The sequence below is a fragment of the Heterocephalus glaber genome, unplaced genomic scaffold (genome assembly GCF_053883595.1).
Source record: "Heterocephalus glaber isolate CG9 unplaced genomic scaffold, H.glaber_assembly_v1.0 deba00001428, whole genome shotgun sequence".
Lineage (NCBI taxonomy): Eukaryota > Metazoa > Chordata > Mammalia > Rodentia > Bathyergidae > Heterocephalus > Heterocephalus glaber.
The window spans coordinates 32074117-32095242 of record NW_028258293.1 but is presented as its reverse complement, the minus strand read 5'-3'; the positions used below and the strand labels follow the sequence as shown (position 1 = coordinate 32095242).

At 39.8% G+C, this 21126-nt stretch overlaps 1 protein-coding gene across 5 annotated transcripts in view; it reads left to right on the top strand.

The window, feature by feature from the left end:
• Positions 1-425: 425 nt before the first annotated feature.
• Pak1 (p21 (RAC1) activated kinase 1) overlaps positions 426-21126 on the top strand; it is a 167540-nt gene continuing 146839 nt past the window's right edge. For 2 of the 5 annotated variants that reach the window (XM_087212009.1, XM_013067422.3), the window contains exons 1-2: positions 568-988; positions 1965-2066. The gene's annotated coding sequence lies outside the window, so the exon portion shown is untranslated. Of the gene's footprint in view, positions 989-1964; positions 2067-7699; positions 7782-21126 lie in introns of all 5 variants that reach the window. The other 3 variants (XM_087212008.1, XM_013067420.3, XM_013067426.3) reach the window with 3 other exon arrangements.

The window sequence follows — 21126 nt, the reverse complement described above, 5'->3', positions numbered from 1 at the left end:
CCTGCTCCGACCTCCTATCCAAAGAACACAAATAGAATAATAGATGTCTGGTTCTGAGATCATACGAGATTGGATAGTTTTAAAGCTCAGTTCTTGGCAATGAGCTAATGAATGCGGTGTTTCTTTGTAACTTGAAGAGGACTCCAGGCCCAGGGGGTTAGCTGCTTTTTTCGATCCTGAGTACACCACGACCTAGAACTCGTTCAAAAACCTTCCAGGACATCGGCCGCTTCAAAGCAGCCAGCTGCGGGACACAGCGCAGGTGGAGAGCAGCAGTGACGAGATTCAATGACGTCACGCGGCAGCCGGGTGATTTCCCCGGCTTCTTGCGTCATGCGCTGATGACGTCATCGCGGGCGCCAGCCTCCCCTCTCTGGGTTGGCCTCGCTCACGTTGGTTTGCCCGGCGCTCCCCGCCCCCACCCACCTGCGGGAGGCGGGGCGGGCAGGGCTCCGCCGGCGCCGCGGCCTCTCGGGGAGGGGGCGGGGCTGGTGGGCGAGGCAGTCGGCGGCCCCGAGGCGTACAATAGCGCGCTGCAGCTGGAGCCGAAGGTGCCGGCTGCACTGTAGACGCCCCCGCCCCCTCCACTGGCCAGTCTCGCCTCCCACTGCCTGGCCTTCGTGCTCGGCCGTCCTCCACCACAGACGCTTTCCCTTCACACTCTTACCCCTTCTCACCGCGCACCGCGGTCCTGAGATTCCCCTCAGAGAGCCCTTGACTTCCCATCTCCTCCTTCGGAGTCCTCCCTGGCGAGCCACTCGCATCCCCGCCGCCCTCAGAGCCGCTCTGCGCGCCGCCTGGTTCCCTCCCGGCCCTCGCCGTCCCTTCCCTCGCAGGTCCGCGTTCTTGAGGGGACCTCGGCGCGAGCAGAGCGGAGGAGGGAGAAAGTGCAGCGGCAGCTCGGGCACACTCGCGCGCTTACTCCCGGCTCGGCCGTAGCCACCGAGTGTAGGAGGAGGACCCGAGCGCAGCCGAGCGAGCGCGGAAGGTGAGAGCCGGCCTCCAGCGCGCCACCCGGGGCCCCGCGGTGTCCGGGGCTGGGGCGCGGAGTGGGGTGGGCGGGTGGTGCGGGGCCCGGGCCCATCCACTCCCCGCGGGGGAGAGCGGGAGGGCGGGGGCTCCAGGTGAGCCGAGGCGCGCGCCGCCCGCGAGGCCGGCCGCTCCAGTCGGGGCAACAAAGGCCCCCAGTGCACGACCGGTGAGGGGGCGCTGAGGGGACCCGAAAGCGGGCGCGGGCGGGCGAGGTGCTGGGCTGGGCCGGGACCGACTCCCTTCCGAACTTCGCGGTCCCCCGACGCTAACCCTAGTCCGCGACGAGGAAGCTTAGCGCCGCGGCACCCGATTCATTCTGCAAGGAAAGATGACTCCACCCAGGCTTGAGGATTCACTTTTAGGGTTCAACTCTTTCAAAAATAAGACTGGAGTACTTGACTTCTCCAGGTCCTCCTCCACCCCTCACACTCCGTACTTGGGAAGTTAAAAACAGACGGGGAAAGGAGAACCATAGTGATTTCTTGTATGTTACTCCATTTCAAAGGACTTGATTATTATAACCTTCACTATCTTGAACATTTTAACAGTAGATTTTACTGGGAAGGTTTCGGAAGAACACTTGGGAACTATTGAGTGTATTGTGAGCAGGATCTTTGGTCTACTTTTGGTATTGTGAGCAGGATCTTTACTAAATGCCTTGGACAATTGTATTATGCTTTGCTGTATTTGAAGTACAGTGATTACCGGTAAAAGTTCAAATTCATTAGTCTTGCCTTTGTTTTAGGAATTGTTACCTAAAAACACCTTTAATTTTGCTTTTTATGTCTTTGGGCTCTGAACTCTGTCAGGAGAAAACCGAAGTCACCAGTGCCAGATGCCTTGTCTGTCTTACTTTGTGACTTATTTCCTAAGTGACCTTGAATAGGTTATGTCCAGCCTTAAAGTTTCAGGAGTTTGGTTTTGTCTCCCAGAAACAGACTGGTAGCAATCACCTACTCAGCTTTGAAGATTACACTGAAGAATTCTCCTCCCTGTGAAGTCCTCGCTGCCATCCATCCCCTTCCTCCTCTCAGGTAGAATGACTTCTCCTCATTGGGGCTTTCAGAGGCCCACTGGGTTTTCTACCGCTGCACTTGTAATATTTTTGTTTCTATGTGGAATTCCTAAATCAGGTACTGTGAAACCCACCCCATTTCAGCTAGAAACTACTACTCGAAAAGGGTGTTGGGAACATGGACCTTACAGCTTTCCCTGAAAGTTATCCATCTGTGTGAACTCATGGGTCAACCTGGTCAATTTGCTTATTTAGTCATTCCTTTATCTAGTGTTACTGGAGCCTGGAGAGCTACTGTGGTTTGAGCTTACTGCAAAGGGCTATGAGTTTTCAGAGTCCAAGACTTTCTCTGTCTTCCAAGAGCTCAAAGTCTAGAGGGCGAGGTAGACCTGTAAACAATGAAGGCCCTCTGGGGGACTCCAGTTGTACAGAGAGCAATGTGCAGTAATTGAGGTTGCTGGACCTGTTTTACAAGTCTTGTTCTGGCCAAAGTGAACCTTGCAGCGAAGATAACTGTCTGTAAGCAGACACTTGATAAAAAGCTCATTCAGTTCAATTCAATATACATTTACTGAACATGTGTTTTGAGACCCTGTGCTAGGCTAGGAGGAAGCAGTGCCTCAAAGGAAGGCACTTGTACATCCAGAGTAATCTTTGTAAAACAAAACCTGATCACATCAGTACCTCCTACTCCTAACTATTCACTGTCAAAAGATTAATTTCTGATTCCGCATGAAATAAGAAACTCTTGGAGATCAGACCATTGACTGTCTTTGTAGCCTCACTTTCTGTATTCCTCCTTTACATACTTTCTCATCTCAGCTTTGCATGTGCTGTTTTGTTTACCTGGAATACCTGCTTTCCCCGACTACTTTCCTGTGGGAGAAGTCTTTGTTGGGTCTCTGGGAAGCAGCCCCTTAGTCTCACCTTCTTTTCTTCCCATGAAATGATATGCTCTTCCATCCTCTGGCTCATGTTATAGCACTCTTACACCCCTCCCTAGCACTCTTGAAATTAAATTTGGTTTTGTGCCTTTGTCCATTGTCATGAATTTCTTGAGGACAGGATCCTGATGTTGAGTTTCAGTGTCTAGCAAAGTTTCAGGAACTTTGAGTAAATATTTGAATGAATGCATGAATGAGAAATCAGTCAAAACCCATGATATAGGTTGTTTTTGGGTTGGAACAATTAGTTCTCAGAATTGTAGTCACTGGACCAGAAGAGTCAGCATAAGCTGGGAACTTGTGAGCAGATTAATAGGTCTCATCCCAGATCTACAAATGGAAAACTGAGGTTGGGGCTCTGAAACTTCTGCTTTACTGAGCCCTTCAAGAGATTCGGATGGTTGTAAAGTTTAAGAACCATTAGGTTAAAAGATCTGATCTTGATAAAACTAACATCTTGTCAGTTTGCACCCTTCTTTTTCTTAGGTAGCATTTGCTGCCTGACAGTCCATTCCATTCTATCCCCATCTATCCCACCATCATCCATTCATCCTTCCATCCTTCCATTATCTGTCTCTTACCACTGGAGTGAAAGCTTCTTGAGAGCAGGAAATTTTATTTGTTCAAGTTTATTGCTTTAAGTCTAGTGCCTAGTGTAGTGACTGCAAATAGCAGGCATTAAAAAACTTGTTGAATGAGTAATATGGTTTAGTCCTGTTTACCACCAGCTGTTACTTGGGGTTTTATTCAAGAATAGTAAAGAGGAACCACATTCTAGTATGCAAATCCAGGAGGATCCCAGCAGTTTTGGGGATTTATTTTCAGTTTGATCTTTTCTTCCTTTTTACTGTCTTCTCCAGCCAAAGCCTGCAGGATTTTTCAGGTTATGTGTATATATTCTTTTTCCTTTAGCCATACCCTAAAAACTGTTAAAATATTGTAGGCCAAGAAATGTTTCTTGGGAATTTGCAACTTGGCTTTGCAAGTCTAAATATGCACCCTAACTCTCGAGTTTTCCAACTTGACGCTGTCTCTTTTGGGTCTCCTGTGGTTTTTGGTCTTTTCTCTAGTGATACTTAAAACCATACAAGGGCCTGTTTGACTCCACACAAAGGTTTCTTTTCTTTATGGAGCCCTTAAAATGCTTTGTTTCTTTCACTTTCTTATTAGCCCTAACATATGCCCATTTTCTCTTTTCCTAACTCCCCCCTTGGAGAATGATTTCATTTGTTCATCTATTTAGTTATAAACAGTTACTGAGCCATTCACCATGTGCCATGCTCTAGATAGGGGCAGAATGTTCAGTTGTACATAACCAAGCCGAGTCCATTAAGGAACTAGGATACTACAAAGTGGTATGGTAAGTCCTGAATGAAGGGATACAAGAGGAATAGGATCATAAAGGTGGAAAGCTGCATTTCATTTCTTTTTCAATTTAGCGATACAAGTGTCATTTTGATAAACACATAAAAATAATTTGAAGTCACTGGTTTTGTTTCTGTCTGGCTTTCTTGGAGAAAACTAAAAAATCTAAATGGAATTAGCATTTGCTAATTTGGGACAGTTCTTAATTAAACCCAGGGCCATTGCAGTGAGCTACATCCCCAGCCTGTTTTATCTTTCATTTTATTTTATTTTATTTTTAAGACAGGGTCTCGCTCTGTAGTTCAGACTGGTCTCAAAACTTGAGGCAGTCCTCTTGGCTCAGCCTCTTGAGTGCTGAGATTACATGGGTATGCTGCCACACCTGGTTTATCTTTTAGTTTTGGAACAAGGTCTTGCTAAGGTTGGCCTTGAACTTGGGATCCTGCTATGTCAGCCTCCCAGAGTGCTAAGATTCCAGGTATATGCTACCAGGCCCAGCTTTCTCCTCTTAGTCATAAAGAGAAAGTGGGTGGAAAACTTGTTTTATATAATAAAGAGATGTTTAAGACAACCCAAAAATATTTTAATTCTTAAGAGGTAATGTTACAATTTGGGGTGAAACAATAATGAAATGCTGGAAAGTTATGAGACCTTAATTTAGTCTCTGTCACTGCATGACCTTGGGGAAATAATTTTATCATTGTTCCTTTTGTGCTAACTGTGCAATGGGGATAGTAACAGTTGCTGTGACATGTTACAGGGCTGTGAAGCAGCTGAGTAAAACATTCAGTAAAAAAAGCCCTTTAAATCAAAAGCAAAACAAAAAAAAAATCTTTGAAAACCATAATTTAAGTGGTAATAAACTTATTTACAGTTGCTTATGTTACTGAACACCTGTTGTACCAGACACTCAGAATAACAGTGTAAGATGTTTGCCAGTATCTGTTTCATAGATAGATAAAGAAGCTGAGATTCATACTGGTAAAGGAGACTTGTTCAAGGCTTTGCCATAAGTGGCAAGCCTCAATGAAGTCATGGTCCACTTGACTCCAGCAGCTAATGCTATCTTCAAGTTCCTTTAATACTTCTGCATAGAGTGTAGAAGAATGTTTTGCCAGGAATACTGTATTGCTATGAGAGTTAAATAAGGCCTTGCATGCTGTTGTACACTTATAATCCCACCACTTGGGAGGCTGAGGCGGGAGGACTGCAAGGTCTGGTTCAGCCTGGGCAATTCAGTGAGACCCTGTCTCAGAAAGTTCTGGGCATGTACCTTAGTATTGATTGCTCGCTTACCATGCATGGGGCCATAGGTACAACACCTAATACTGAGAAAAGGGGAAAAAAAGTTAAAATATCTGTTTACTCTGCTCTTATTTTTGGATACCGGGGATTAAACTCGGGACCTTGCGGTTGCGAGACAGGCGGCAGCACCACTGAGCTAAATCCCCAGCCCTTACTCTGCTCTTTTTATAAAAAATATAGGTGAAGGGCCAGGGATGTCTCAGTGATGCCGTGCCTGCCTGGCAAGCACAAGGTCCTGAGTTTGATCCCTGGTACAAAAAAAAAAAAAAAATTGGTGAAGACAGATTAACATCATTTACATTTGTTATTCATATAGGAAAAAGAGTATCTTTCCTAGGAGTTATCTTCATGGCAGCAATGTGAGATAGGTATTCAAATTTAATTAGAAGATAGGATCTCAGAAGTATTGGCCTGCTCAATGGTACATCATTAGCAAATATCTGAATATTGAGTTAAAACCACATTTAAAATTTAAAATTTTACATTAAAAATTCTAAATGTAGTACTTTACTTTTGCCACTGTGTCATATTGACTTTTGAACTCTATCAAACTAAACTTTGGAGCACTAGAAACATCCTTTTGGATTGCTTCCTAATCTCTTTAGCTTTTTCCCTCTTAGAAAACTCTGACCAAAGTCTACGGTTTGAACTACAAAAAAAGTAACTTCCGATAAAAGTCTTTTTCAGATAGTCATGAGTGCAGACTTTGAAGACAGCATTTCATTTATGGAAGCTGCAGAATCAGGCTCTTTCCCAATATTCTGAGTCACCTGTGCCTGAATATTCATTTTCTTTTTTCATCATAAATATATTAAGATTATGTACTGTATTTTTCTGTTCTTGTTTTAAGCTTTTTCTCTTATGAATAATTCTGTCTTATTCTGTTTTTGAGGTGGGGGATATCATTTATGTTTTAGGATCTTCCATGTTATCCTCTCAAGGAATAGTGTAGCAATGTTTAAAAAAGAAACAAAGGCTTATCAATCCCTCATTAATATGATTTTGTATCATATGAATGAGTTCTCCAGAATTGATCTACGTCTTAGTTATGAAAGTCCATTATGTCTTGGCTCTTATTCATGGAGTCAGGGTTAAGTATTTTGCATGTAGCATTGGGAAATCCATTCTTATTTATCGGGCTTTCTTTACCTACTTCCAGCCCTCTTCAATGCCTCTTTCTCTTTCAGACTGGGTAAGTGCCAGCTGAGGTTGGCAAGAACATTTTTCCCTTTGTAGAGTCTGCTTTTTTAATCTTCTGGGATGATAAATGACAATGTCAACATATGTGTGGCTTCACCCTCGTCTGTCTGCCTATACTGGGTCTTTAGACCCAGCCTTCCTTCTTCCTGCCTTTGTTCCTACAAGGCTGAGAGTGATGTTTTCCTCATTTGAACCTTTGTCCTTATAGCATTTATTGTATTACTGCAATATTATCTGTCATTTTATAGGGAAGGAGATAAATGTAAGAATAAGAGCACTAAACTTGAAGTTAGACAGAGACAAATTGTATGCTTATTTAAATCTGTTTCTTCATTTGGAAGAGGGAAGTGCTTAACTCACAGAATTGTGAAAGTTAATAATATATCTGAAAAAGAATCAAAAGATGTTGAATTAGATGTTAGGTGGAATAGTTATAATTTTATGACTATAACTGTGTATAGCAATGGTTTAAACTTTGGCGGTACATTTGAACTTGTCAGGATTTAAAAAGTATATATAGCTGGACTCTATCTGAAGTTCAAATCACTTGACATCTCTATTTTTAAAGTTTTATAAGTTTATAATCAATCAGTGTTTAAGAGCACTATCTTATATTTTGTATAAATGTTGTATCTATTGTATGAAAATGATTTTATTGCCATTTAAAGTTCATTCATTTGCTGAACACAAATTAAGCATCAGATATTGGCTTGTGCTCTGAAGAAATAGAAGAACTATACCTAATTTTTTTTTTCTTCTTATAAATGCTTTTATTGAAATCATTAGTGTCACTTTAGTGGGAATTTATTAACCATAGTATCACACCTTTTTTTTCCAGATAGATGCAAAAATTAGGAGACTTGATGAATTCTACGTAGAGCACTTCAGCACCAAAAAATTGGGCAGTTATGCTGATAAATGTATGTACAGCTCAACATTTGTCAGTTTTAAAATGCTTATTTATAGTGAAATCTATATAAAACCGTTAAAAACTCTTCTATTTACATTTTCTTTTTATTTATTTTTTTAGTACTGGGGATTGAACTTGGTTCCTTGAGCTGAGCTGAATCCCTGGCCCTTTTCTATTTACATTTTAAAAATGAAAAGTATAGTTTGCTTTGCCACAACTTGTCAAAACTCTTACCCTCCCACACCATTAACCCCACCCTACTTGTGACAGACAGTGATCACAAGACCAAAATATTCTGATTAAACAAATTGTGTCCTGAAATGGTAGAATGCTTAAAAACATTACATTTAGAACTGCAAATCAACTTTTCATACATTTCAAAGGGGCTTAAACAAAAGGAACCATACTTAATTTGTACTCTTGAGTCTGTAGTTTCCTAGAGGACAGTGTATAGTCAGTTTCATTAAATTAAGACAAAAATGACACATGGAGGTGTGTGCAGGTGCTTTGTGAACCCAGAGAAAGAGCAACTACTGTACTCAGTAGGGTGGCCTACTAAACCTTCTTAAAGGAAGTAACATCTCAGAAGGGTTATAGAGTAAGAGTAGGAGTTAACTAAGCACAGTGGCTGGTGGGGGTGGTTGGAAAAGGGACAGGAAAGACTTTTCTGAAAGCAGCTAGGAGTTAAGAGGGCCAGAAGATTTGAGAGCCCGCTTAGGGAGCCCCCTGTTATTTTGGATGTTTAGAGGATGGGGCTCCAGGTGGAGAGTGGAGAGGGCAGAGAGGGAGGCAAGGCCCAGATGATGAAAGGCCTTTAGTGTAGTGCACAGTATACTTTCACTAATATGAACTCTCTTTATTCTTTGAGCAGTAGTCTAGGTTGGTTCGGACAGGTGCTGTTTTATCTTCATTTTATAGAAGAGAAAACCGGTTAATTGAATTGCTTGAGGCTACACAGCACACCTATGATTTGAAAGGCAGATCCTTCTGACTCTTGAGCTTGTGCTTTTTTCATTATGACATAGCTATTTTATACCTTTATAGGTTTGTAAAGATTAGGCAGGACCCATGGATATACACACAGTAGTTTAAAAACCGGAAAGTGCTTGACTGATGTTGATTGTTAGTTGAAAGTTTGGAGTAGGTGACCTTTAGAGGTACCTTAACTCTAAAATTTAGAATTCTCCTTACCCTCTGAGATCTTTTTTATTTTTTCATTTTTTTCTAGGAGTCATTAACCAAGATTCAACAATCTAAAATACTGTTGGTCACACTTCCAATTTAATTGTCTTTATTTAAACCCCCTTGTTTAAAAAATGCTGTATTTATGAGAGCAGTACTTTTTTTCTCATAGAAATTGAGAGAGAAAAGCTTTAAAAACCCAACAAATTTATCAGGATCTTATTATAGAAGGAAAACTACTATTAGCATTTCATTTCATCTATTTTCTTCATATCTTTTTTTTTCTTAGTACCAGGGATCAAACTCAGGACCTTGTGCTTGCAAGGCAGGCACGGTGCCACTGAGCTAAATCCTCAGCCCTCCTTTTTTTTTTTTTGTACCAGGGATTGAACTTGGGACCTTGCACTTGTGGGGCAGGCAGCGCCACCACTGAACTAAATCCCTGGGCCCACCTTCACATCTTTTTTAAAAAATGAGTTTGGTGTGGTGATCTCTCTGTTTTCCCAGGTCAACCATGATTCCCCAACCTCATTGTATTTTGAAGATAAAACAGATTAGGAACAAATTAGCATCAATCATTAGCTTCATTACTATAAAATCCATGGCCTTGTACTTGCTAGATAGGTGCTGTACTACTGAGCTATGCCCCCAACCCTTCTAAAAAGACTTTTTACTGCGGATTTTCTGTGTCAATCACTTTACCTTTGATTTTTCATTTATTCCCCAAAATAATCCTAAAAGAGCCACAATTTCATATTTATTTTACAATTGAGGAAATTTAGGAGCAGAGAGATCAAGATAGAATTTGAAGACATTTTAATGATTATTACAGTGTGACTATAGCAAATCACTTAACCACCCTGAACCTCAGTTTTCCTTAACTATTGTACAGATGAATTGCGTTTGATGCCAACTTTCCAGCTCAAATAGTCAATGATAGTATTTCTTAACCTTCTCTTCTGTCTACCTTCACCCTTTCCTGTATATACATAGTCTATCAGTAACAGTGTTTCACTATGGAAACAATTCCCAATGAGCTTCAAGAACATAATTTAAATTTCCAGGTTGGATGATAGGTGGAGAGACCTGATTCCTTTATCGCTTGCTGGACAATTACTATTTATAATATTCTGTTTCATTTAAGATTATTTCCTGGGTCAGTGTCTGGAGCCTGAGGTTTTTATTTGATACCAGTATAGATTTTTTTTTTTCAGTGCTGGGGATTGAACTCAGGACCTCAAGCATACTAAGCATACACTCTACAACTGAGCCACAAACTCGCCCAGCCCCCTTCAGGTAGATTTTGGTTGATTAATTCAAGAAGTTACTTACATAATTTATAAAATAACAAGAAAAATAAAAAAGTAGGTGAGCAAAGTTAAAAAATCCATAATGACAATTCAAGTTTCTCAGGCAATCTGGAGATAATTTATATAATATGTAAATATATATTACATATAATATATATTTCACTTTTTGTTGCTTGTTTTTTTAGACAAGGTCTCGCTATTTAGTTCAAGCTTGAATTTTGTAGCCCAGGCTGGTCTGAAAGTCACAGCAGTTCTGCTTCAGCTTCCTGAGTGTTGGGATTACTGGCATGAGCCACCATGCCTGGCATATATTTCATTATTTTCAAAGCATTGTTATATACACTCATATAACTAAATATAACCTTAAAATATCCTATTTTTACAGATGAAGAGAGGTTAGATGGCTTGTCTATGATGTAGCTGAGGTTGAAAACTGGAATATTTATTTATTTAAAATTGGAATCTTTAATTCGTGTCTTCTATCTCCACATCTGGTGTTTGTACCTGATCATTTGGATGTGGTCTTGACCCATGATACTTCATTTTCTCTTGACTTTTAAAAAAATTCTAGGTTGCGCAAGGAACTGAATTCGATCCCCGGTACCAAAAAAAAAAAAATTCTAGGTTAAGAAAGAAAAATTGCAGGTTCCGTAGACATTTAGTTGCCAAAGCTTTTCCCCAAACTCCCATCCTAGGTACCAGAATGAAGAGATGACCAAAACTTTTTTTGTGTGTGTGGTACTGGGAATTGAACCCAGCACCTTTGCACTGAGCTACATCCCCAGCCCACCTTTTTATTTTAAAATTTTGAGACAGAGTTTAAGCTACTAAGTTGCCCAGGGTGGTCTTGAACTTGTAATCCTCCTGCCTCAGCCTCTCAGAGTGCTGGGACTAAAGGTGTGCACCACCACTTTATGCTTGAATCAACAATTTAAACTTAGTGTCTTCAGAGCAGAGTACTGTATTTAATTGTCAGCTAAAACAGACTAATCAGTATCAATGAATAAATTGATCAAGTTTCTAAGTGGTTTTGAGCCTGCGTCTGGGTATTTGTAATGGCTCTAAGATTGAATTTTTTATTAAAATATTTTTCTTTAGATAAACTCATCTTAAAACATTTCTTTTGTATACTTATTTCAAATTTTATTTATAAGAATATTTTATAATAAAATAATTGGGAGGAATATAATAGACTCTAGATTTTATGATATTTCTGTATTTGCTTTATTGAATATCTGTTCATCTCTTAATCTGTTTGTCAATGCATATTATTTTGAAATACTTTTTATTTATTTTCAAAATAAGTTGGAGACATCAGTATGCCTCACCATTAAATACTGTAGCATTTTTCTCATTATTTGTTTATAAAGAACTATACTCGTCCTGCTCTATAGCTTTGATTAATGTCTATCTGCCCTCCTGGATCCTATCCTCTTTAAGGCATGACTCCATAAAGAGAATTAATTTTAACATAGAACCCTTTTCTTTAAAATAAAAAGTATACTTTTTAGGTTCACTGCTGTATTTCCATTTTTTTTCCCTTTCCCTTTTTTTTTTTGTATTAAATTCTTTTATTGGTACATTGTAGGTATACAACACAGTTACATTTCTCATTGGGAATTGTACCTTTATATAATGCATCTTGGTTCTTATTTTTTCCCCATTCTTAGCCCTCCACGCCCTCCACCCTTCCCTATTTACAAAGACTTTATTTCCATTTTTTCCATTTCTCATCATTTTTTCCTTTGCCTTCTTTCCTTTCCCCTGCCCCTCCCACTACCCCTACCCCTTTGGACCTTTTCTTCCAATTTTGCGTTATCGATGATTCATTCTAATCATTGGTACATTTTAGGTATACAATATAATGACATTCATCATTGGAAATTTGCACCTTTACATAGTCTCTCTTGGTTCTTATTTTTCACCCTTGCCCAGCCCTCCCTTCAACCCCTCTATTCCTCTCTATTTACAAAGATTTTGTTCCTATTTTTCCATTTTCTCATATTAATCCCATTCCCTTCTATCCTTTCCCCTAGCCCTCCCACTTCCTTCCCCTTTGCCCCTTTTCTTCCTATTTCACATTACCTATTATACATTTAGTCCTTATTTACACTTTCAGTTTCTCTCACCAGAGAAACTATTCGGCATTTAAACATGTGTGTCCTATTTATTTCACTTAAGAGTATTGCCTCACTGTGCATCCACTTAGCTATAAATGTCTCTAATTTCTCATTTTTTATGGCTGAGTAGTACTCCATTTTATAAAAAAACCACATTTTCTTTATCCAGTCTCCAGTTAATGGGCATTTGGGCTGTTTCCAAGTTTTAGCTATTACAAACTGTGCTGCTATGAACATGGGTGCACATATATCACTGTGGTATGATTCTTTTAATTCTTTGGGGAAGATCCCCAGCAGTGGAATAGCGGGGTCAAATGGGACTTCCAGTCCTAGTTCTTTGAGGTATCTCCATACTGATTTCCACAGTGGTTACACCAGTCTACACTCCCACCAGCAGTGGAGCAGGGTTCCTCTTTCCCCACAGCCCCGCCAGCATTTGTTATTGGTTGATTTCATGATAGCAGCCATTCTTTCTGGAGTGAAGTGGAATCTCAGCGTTGTTTTCATTTGCATCTCTCGAATGACCAGTGATGTTGAACATTTTTTCATGTATTTATTTGCTATTTCTACTTCTTTGTGTGAGAAATGTCTGTTCGTTTCAGATGCCCATTTTCAGATTGGGTCTTTAAATTTGGGAGGTCTGATCTTTTTAAGTTCTTTATAGATTCAAGATAGTAGGCCTTTGTCTGAGGAAGAGCAGGTGAAGATTTTTTCCCACATTGTGGGTTGTCTCTTCACACTGCTGGTGGTTTCTCTTGCTGTGCAGAAGCTTTTTAATAAGAAGAGATCCCATTTGTTGATGGTTTGTGCTAGTTCATGGGCAACTGAGGTTTTGTTCATAAAATCTTTTCCTACACTGATATCTTCCAGGGTTCTACCTAACCTCTGTTCCAACTGGTTCAGAGTTTCTATTTTAATTAGATCTTTAATCCATTTTGATTTTAGTTTAGCACATGGCAAGAGATATAGGTCTAGTTTTAATCTTTGGCAAGTTGAAACCCAATTTTTCCAGCACCATTTATTAAAGAGGCTATCTTTCCTCCAGTGAGGGTGTTTGGCTCCTTTATCAAAGATGAGACAGCTGAGTGTGTCTGGCGTTGTTTCTGCATCTTCTAATCTGTTCCACTGGCCCTCAGATCTATTTCTTTGCCAGTACCTTGTTGTTTTTATCACAGTAGCTTTGTGGTAGAGTTGCAAGTTGGGGATTGTGATACTCCCTGCCATGTCTCTGTTACCTAGAATTGCTTTTGCTATTCTGGGTCTCTTCTTGCTCCAAATGAATTTTTGGATTGTTTTCTCAAGGTCCATGAAGTATGCTGCTGGGATCTCAATTGGAATTGCATTAAATCTATGTAGCAGTTTTGGAAGTATGGCCATTTTCACTATACTAATCCTTCCTCCCCAGGAGCAGGGGATGTCTGTCCATTTTCTGATATCATCTTCAATCTCACTTTTCAGAGTGCCATAGTTTTCAGAGAAGAGGTCTTTGATTTCTTTCATTAGGATGATTCCTAGGTATTTCAGTTTTTTGGATGCTATTGTGAAAGGAATTATTTGTCCTATTTCTCTCTCAGTGAGTCTGTCATTGGTGTAGAGGAAAGCTATTGATTTTTGTGTGTTGATCTTGTAACCAGCTACTTGACTGAATTTGGTTATTAAGTCTAGAAGACTTTTGGTGGAGTTCTTGGGGTCTTTTATAGAGAGTATCATGTCATCTGCAAAGAATGACAATTTGACTTCTTCATTTCCTATCTTTATTCCTTTTATTTCTTTCTCTTGTCTAATTGCTGTGGCTAATGTTTCCAGAATTATATTGAACAAGAGCGGTGATAGTGGACATCCTTGTCTTGTTCCTGATTTTAGTGTGAAGGATTTCAGTTTTTGACCATTTAGTATGATATTGGCTGTTGGTTTTTCATAGATGGCTTCTATCAGTTTGAGGTAGAGACCCATCTATTCCAGTTTTTTGTAGGGTTTTTATCAAATGCATGTTGGATTTTGTCAAATGCTTTTTCTGCGTCTATGGAGATAATCATATGGTTTTTGTCCTTGGCTCTATTGATGTAGTGTATTACACTGATTGATTTGCATATATTCAACCATCCCTGCATCCCTGGGATGAATCCCACTTGATCAGGGTGTATGATCTTCTTGATGATCTTCTGCATTCTGTTTGCCATTATCTTATTAAGGATTTTTGCATCTGTGTTCATTAGTGAGATTGGCCTATAGTTCTCTTTTTCAGTTGGGTCTTTCTCTGCTTTGGGGATCAAGGTGATGCTTGCTTCCAGAAATGAATTTGGGAGTATTGCTTCCTTTTCAATTTCATTGAAGAGTTTCAACAGTAGTGGCAGCAGTTCCTCTCTAAATGTCTGGTAGAATTCAGCAGTGAAGCCATCAGGGCCCGGGCTTTTCTTAGTTGATAAGATTTGAATTACATTTTCAATTTCACTGGTTGATATTGGGTTGTTTAGAATTTTTAGGTCTTCTTCGTTCAACTTTGGTAATTCATATGTATCTAGGAATCTGTCCATTTCTTCTGTGTTGTCCATCTTATTGGCCTATAGGCTCTGGAAGTAGGTATTGATGATCCTCTGGATTTCTGCTTGGTCTGTTGTCATTTCACCCTTTTCATTCCTAATTGCATGGATTTGGGCCTTTTCTTTCCTTTTTCTGACAAGGTTGGCTAAAGGTTTGTCAATTTTGTTGATTCTTTGGAAGAACCAACGCTTGGCTTCATTGATTTTTTTGTATCGTTCTCTTAGTCTCCATTGCATTGATTTCTCCTCTGATCTTTATAATTTCCTCCCTTGTATGAGCTTTGGCGTTGTCCTGCTCTTCTTTTTCTAGAAGCTTGAGGTTCAGCATCAGGTTGTTTAATTGGGATCGTTCCGTTTTCCTAATATGCCTATTCACTGCTATGAATTTCCCTCGTAAGACTGCTTTCATTGTGTCCCATAGATTCCGATATGTTGTATTGTCATTGTGATTTAATTGAAGGAACTGTCTGATTTCTTCTTTAATTTCCTCTGTGACCCATTGGTTATTCAGAAGTGTGTTGTTCAATTTCCACGTGTTTATGAAATTTTTTGAGTTTCTTTTGCTATGGATCTCCAATTTCATTGCACTATGGTCTGATAATACACAGGGGATAACTTCAGTTCCTTTGCACTTCCTTAAACATGTTCTATGTGTGAGTATGTGGCCTATTTTGTAGAATGACCCATGTGCAGCTGAGAAGAGTGTGTATTCTGATTTTGTGGGGTGGAAGACTCTGTAAACATCTGTTAAGTTCATATGTTCAAGAGTTCGATTGAGTTCTAGTATTTCATTACTTATTTTTAGTCTAGTTGATCCATCTATTTGTGACAGTGGGGTGTTGAGGTCCCCCACTACTATAGTCTTAGTGCATGTATGACTTTTCATGTCTGTTAGTATTTGTTTTATATAGTTGGGTGCACTAGTGTTTGGTGCATAGATATTTATGATTCTCATCTCTTCCTCTTGGATTCTTCCCTTTACAAGGATGTAGTGTCCCTCTTCATCTCTCTTAATCAGTGTTGGTTTGAAATCTACTTGATCTGCCAAGAGGGTAGCTCCTCCTGCTTTTTGTCGGGTTCCTGTCGCATGCAGTATTGTTTTCCTCCCTTTAACTTTCAGTCTATGAGTTTCCTTTTGAATGAAGTGTGTTTCTTGTATGCAGCATATTGTTGGATTTTGCTTCTTGACCCATTCTGCCAGTCTATTTCTTTTGATTGGTGAATTGAGACCATTAACATTGATGGTTACAACTGAAACGTATTGACTTGTCATTGCCATGACTTTTTCTTTTTGTTGGGTTCTCCCCCTTTACATTTAATTTCTTGTCATGCCAGATGGGTTCATTCTGCTTTGCTTCCTGGGGTTGTGATCCTCAATGTCTGTTCCTAGGATATTGTGTAAAATTCTCTGGAGTGCTGGTTCGGTATTCATGAAGTTCCTAAGGTGCTCTTTGTCATGAAAGTATCTTATTTCTCCATCCATTTTGAAAGATAGTTTTGCAGGGTACATCAATCTGGGTTGGAGGCTCTTTTCTTTTAGGGCTTGGAATATGTCACTCCAAGCTCTTCTTGCCTTGATGGTTTGCGTTGAGAAGTCTGCTGTGATTCTGATGGGCTTTCCTTTGTATGTGATTTGTTTCTTTTCTCTCACTGCTTGGAGAACTTTGTTCTTCTGTTGTGTTTCTGGAATCTTAACAATTATATGCCTATGTGTCGATTGTTTTTGATCAAGGCTATTTGGAGTCCTATATGCCTCACTTACCTGTATGTCAAGCTCTTTTCCCCTGCTTGGGACGTTTTCTGCCATTATTTCTGTGAAGAGATTTTTTTATGTCATCTCCACTCTCCTGTTTCTTCATTGACTCCAATCAGTCTTATGTTATTCTTCTTTGCATCATCTAGCAGCTGCTGGATTGATTTCTCATGTTCCCTTATAATTTTGAAGCAGTTTTTCTTTTCCTGGTCACTAATTGCAATCTTATCTTCTATATCTGAAATTCTGTCCTCACACTGGCTCGTTCTGCTGTGTAGACTTTCAGTGGAGTTTTTCATGTACTGGAAATCTGTTTGCATCTGTTTTATGGATTCCATTTGTTTCTTATGTTGGGATTCCATCATGTTCCTGAGCTCCTCTCTAGATTTATTAATCATGTCTTGCACTAGGGGCACAATTTCTCCTATTATCTGAGAAATTATTTCTGATTTCATTTTATCCAGATCCCTTTTGTTGCCAGTTCAGTGGGTCCAGGTGGTTGAGTATCAGAGTGTTCCATCTCATTTCCCTTTGGGGTTGCTGTAGGTGATCTGGAAATCTGGTTTTGAGACTTCTTTATGTGTTTTCTCATTTTAACTGTTTGAGGGGCTGTTGGCTGCTGCACAAATTACCTCCTCTGAGCTGGGAGAGGTGGGACAGGGGCCAGGAGCAGCGGTAGGGATGGTGACCCAAAGGCCCTTTCTTGTGGGCTGGGAGCAGCCGGAGGGATGGTGGCCGGGAAGCCCCTTCCTCTGTACCAGGAGTAGTGGGATGGTGGCTCAGAAGGCCCTCCCTCTGGGCTGGCAGCGGTGGGAGGGATGGTGGCCTGGAAGCCCCTTCCTCTGGGCCAGGAGCAGTGGGACAGAAGGTGGCCCAAAAGCCCTTTCCTCTGGGCTGGGAGCAGCGGGAGGGATGGTGGCCGGGAAGCCCGTTCCTCTGGACCAGGAGCAGTGGGATGGCGGCTCAGAAGCCCCTACCCCTGGGCCGGGAACAGTGGGACTCAGTACCTTGGTCTGGTGGTCTGGTGTCCTCTGTGTCTTTGTAGTGTGGAATCAGGTGGCTGCCTGTCCGCAGCGGGGTGATTCGGTGTCTTCCGCGCGACTCAGGACCTCGGTAGGGCATGCACAGACCTGCCTGTCTGCAGCGGGCTGATTCAGCGTGTTCTGTGTGACTCAGGACCTCTCTTTTTTTTTGGGGGGGGGACGGGGTCTTGCTAAGTTGCCCAGGCTTGGCTCAAACATGTGATCATCCTCTCCGTCAACCAATACTTTTTTAAAAAGTGAATGAAAGTACAGCCACCATTCAAACTGTGGCCCATATAACTTTTTTACTAACAATATTTGTTTGATTTTTCTCAGGTTCAACAAACATAAAAGGATTCTTTCAATGTCCATTTGAGAGAGGGTAGGAAAGAAGAAATCTCATTGTGTGTAGTAAGTTTTTATTTGGTTAGTGCAAATACCTCTGACCTGAGTAAAAGTTGAAGGTATGCTGTGATGCTATCTAAAGGTGTGAAAAATTCCAAGGCTGATCACTAGCTATTTTGGGTAGTTCTTCATTTCATTTGAGTTGAGGAATTATGTATTATTACTAAACAATGGCATTGAATTAAGGGCCTTAAAGGGATTTTTGCCTTCTAGATGGTCTGTTCTTTTTAGTATTATCCAAGGCAGTGTTTCAAAATTGGTAGTAATTTTTTTTTCTTTAGGTTAGAATCTATTTCTTTAAAGTGCCTCACAATTCTAATAGGACTTACCATTTTACATGTTACTTTTTTCTGTTCAAATCAGCAGAGCTCTATTTCACAAACTTGTAGCATTATTAATAAAGTAAAAATTTAGCCACAGTACTGTCATACTAACAAACATTTTTTCTTTACTTTTTTGGTATATGTAATATACTGAAGAGTTGTAATAATAAAATAGACCAGAGTTTGTTTGCCCTTTCTCTTGACCTATACTTGTTTTACCATGTTATTCTTTAGTCTTCACTATAAAATTATACATGATATTCTATAATTAACCTAAAACCACTGTATCAGTCAAGGGTTCTACCTGGGAAGAGGAACCAGTTGAAGAATTCTTTCTCAGGGAATCCCTAGTTTTGTTTAAGGCCTTGAAATTAATTGATTGAGTGAAAGTCACCTAGATTATGGAGGATAAACTCATTTATTTGAAGTCAGCTGATTAGAGATGTCAACCACATGTACAAAATTCCTTCACAGCAACTTCTGGATTAGTATTAATAATTGGATAGCCAAGGTGACACATAAGACTAGTTATTATCAAAATCATTTAGGTTTTTTTTTTTTCTATTACAAATTACACTGCTATAGAATTAGTGTTTTACACATAATACTGCTTATACCTTTCTCCTTTCAAAGATTCTAGACTTTTATATTCCTTTAAATATAATTGGTAGGATTATTGGATCAAGAGGTACATGATGTAATGGGCTTTTGACAGGATTTAATAACTGAAAATACCTCCACAGCCTTTCTTTTAATTATTTCTTTGGGATCATTCTATTTAGTTGACTTGCTTTCCTTTTCTACGAACTAGTTTTCCAGCCCTGGAAATAGCATGCTTTTCTTTAGTGGTATCTTCAGTTCTCCCATAATTTTCTTGCCCTCCCTCTAGACTAGACTTTGTCTCATATATCATAGATAAAATAGCTGTTTCATATTTCCACTACCACTTTGCCCCTTTGATATCTTTTGATTATGGTTGGTTTGTTCCCTCCAAAATTCACGTTGAAATTTGATGGCCATCGTGGTGGTGTTAGGAGTTGCAACTTTTTAAAGGTTGATTAGGTCCTTTGGAGTGATTAATGTCTTTCTTTTTTTTTTTAATTCTTTTATTGGTACATTTTAGGTATACAATATGTTTCATTGGGTGCTTGTACCTGTACATGATGTATCTTGGTTCTTATTTTTTTCCCCATTACCTGTGCGCCTTTCACCCCCTCCTCCCTTCCCTATTTACATAGACTTCATTTCCATTTTTTTTCTTTTCTCATTATTTTTCCTTTCCCTTCTTTCCTTTCCCCTTCCCCTCCCACCACCCCTACACCTTTGGACCTTTTCCTATTTCAAATTATCAGTTACTCATTTTAATCCTTATTTAAACTTTCGGTTTCTCACACTAGGGAAACTATTCGGTATTTACACATGTGTGTCCTATTTATTTCACTTAAGAGTATAGCCTCAATATGCATCCATTTAGCTATAAATGTCTCTAATTTCTCATTCTTTATGGTTGAGTAGTACTTCATTTTATTAAAACCACATTTTCTTTATCCAGTTTCCAGTTGATGGGCACTTGGGCCGTTTCCAAGCTTCAGCTATTACAAACTGTGCTGCTATAAACATGGGTGTACATATATTGTTGTGGTATGATTCTTTTAGTTCTTTTGAGAAGATACCCAGCAGGGGAGTAGCTGGGTCAAATGGGACTTCTAGCCCTAGTTCTTTGAGGTGTCTCCATACTGATTTCCACAGTGGTTGCACCAGTCTGCACTCCCACCAACGATGGAGAAGGGTTCCTTTCTCCCCACAACCCAACCAGGATTTGTTATTGGTTGATTTCTTGATAGCAGCCATTCTTTGTGGGGTGAGGTGGAATCTCAGTGTTGTTTTCATCTGCATCTCTCAAATGACCAGTGATGTTGAACATTTTTTCATATGTTTATTTGCTGCTTTTACTTCTTAGTCTGAGAAATGTCTGTTCATTTCAGCTGCCAGTTTTTATTTTATTTCATTTTATTTTTTTGATCCGGGGATTGAACTCGGGTCCTTGCGCTTGCGCAGCAGGCAGCGAAACCACTGACCTAAATCCCCGGCCCTTGTTTGCCTGATACATCTGCCATTCCTCTGTTTACCTTGTTGATTTTCTTCTCCCCCCCACCATTAAGTTTATTGCTCCATTTTAGGTATAAAATACATTTAAATTCATCATTAGGATCTTGTACCATTACATGAGTATTTTGGTTCTTTTTTTTCCCCCCTTCTCCTGCCCTCCCTTCACCCCCTCCACCCTTCCCTATTTGCAACGATTTTGTTTCCATTTTTTTCCTTTTCTCATATTTTTTTCTTTTCCCTTTTTTTCCTTTCCCGTACCCTTCCCACTTCCCTTGCTCCTTTAGACCTTTACTTCCTATTACACAATATCAATTATACATTTTAAAAATTAAAATATCAAGGCCTAGGAGACATTACCACAGATTTTACAGAATTTAAAAGGAAATAGAAAGCATATTTCAAAAATCTTTTTTGAAATTAATTTGACAACTTCTAAGAAGTACCTTGGAAGACAAATTAATGAAACTAACTCTGGAGGAAATATAAAATTTCAGTAGCACCTATTAAAGAAAGTATATTCCTAGCTTGAAAACCTACCTATATGACAACAAAAGGCTCATATACATTTTAACTGATAAATTATATCAAACA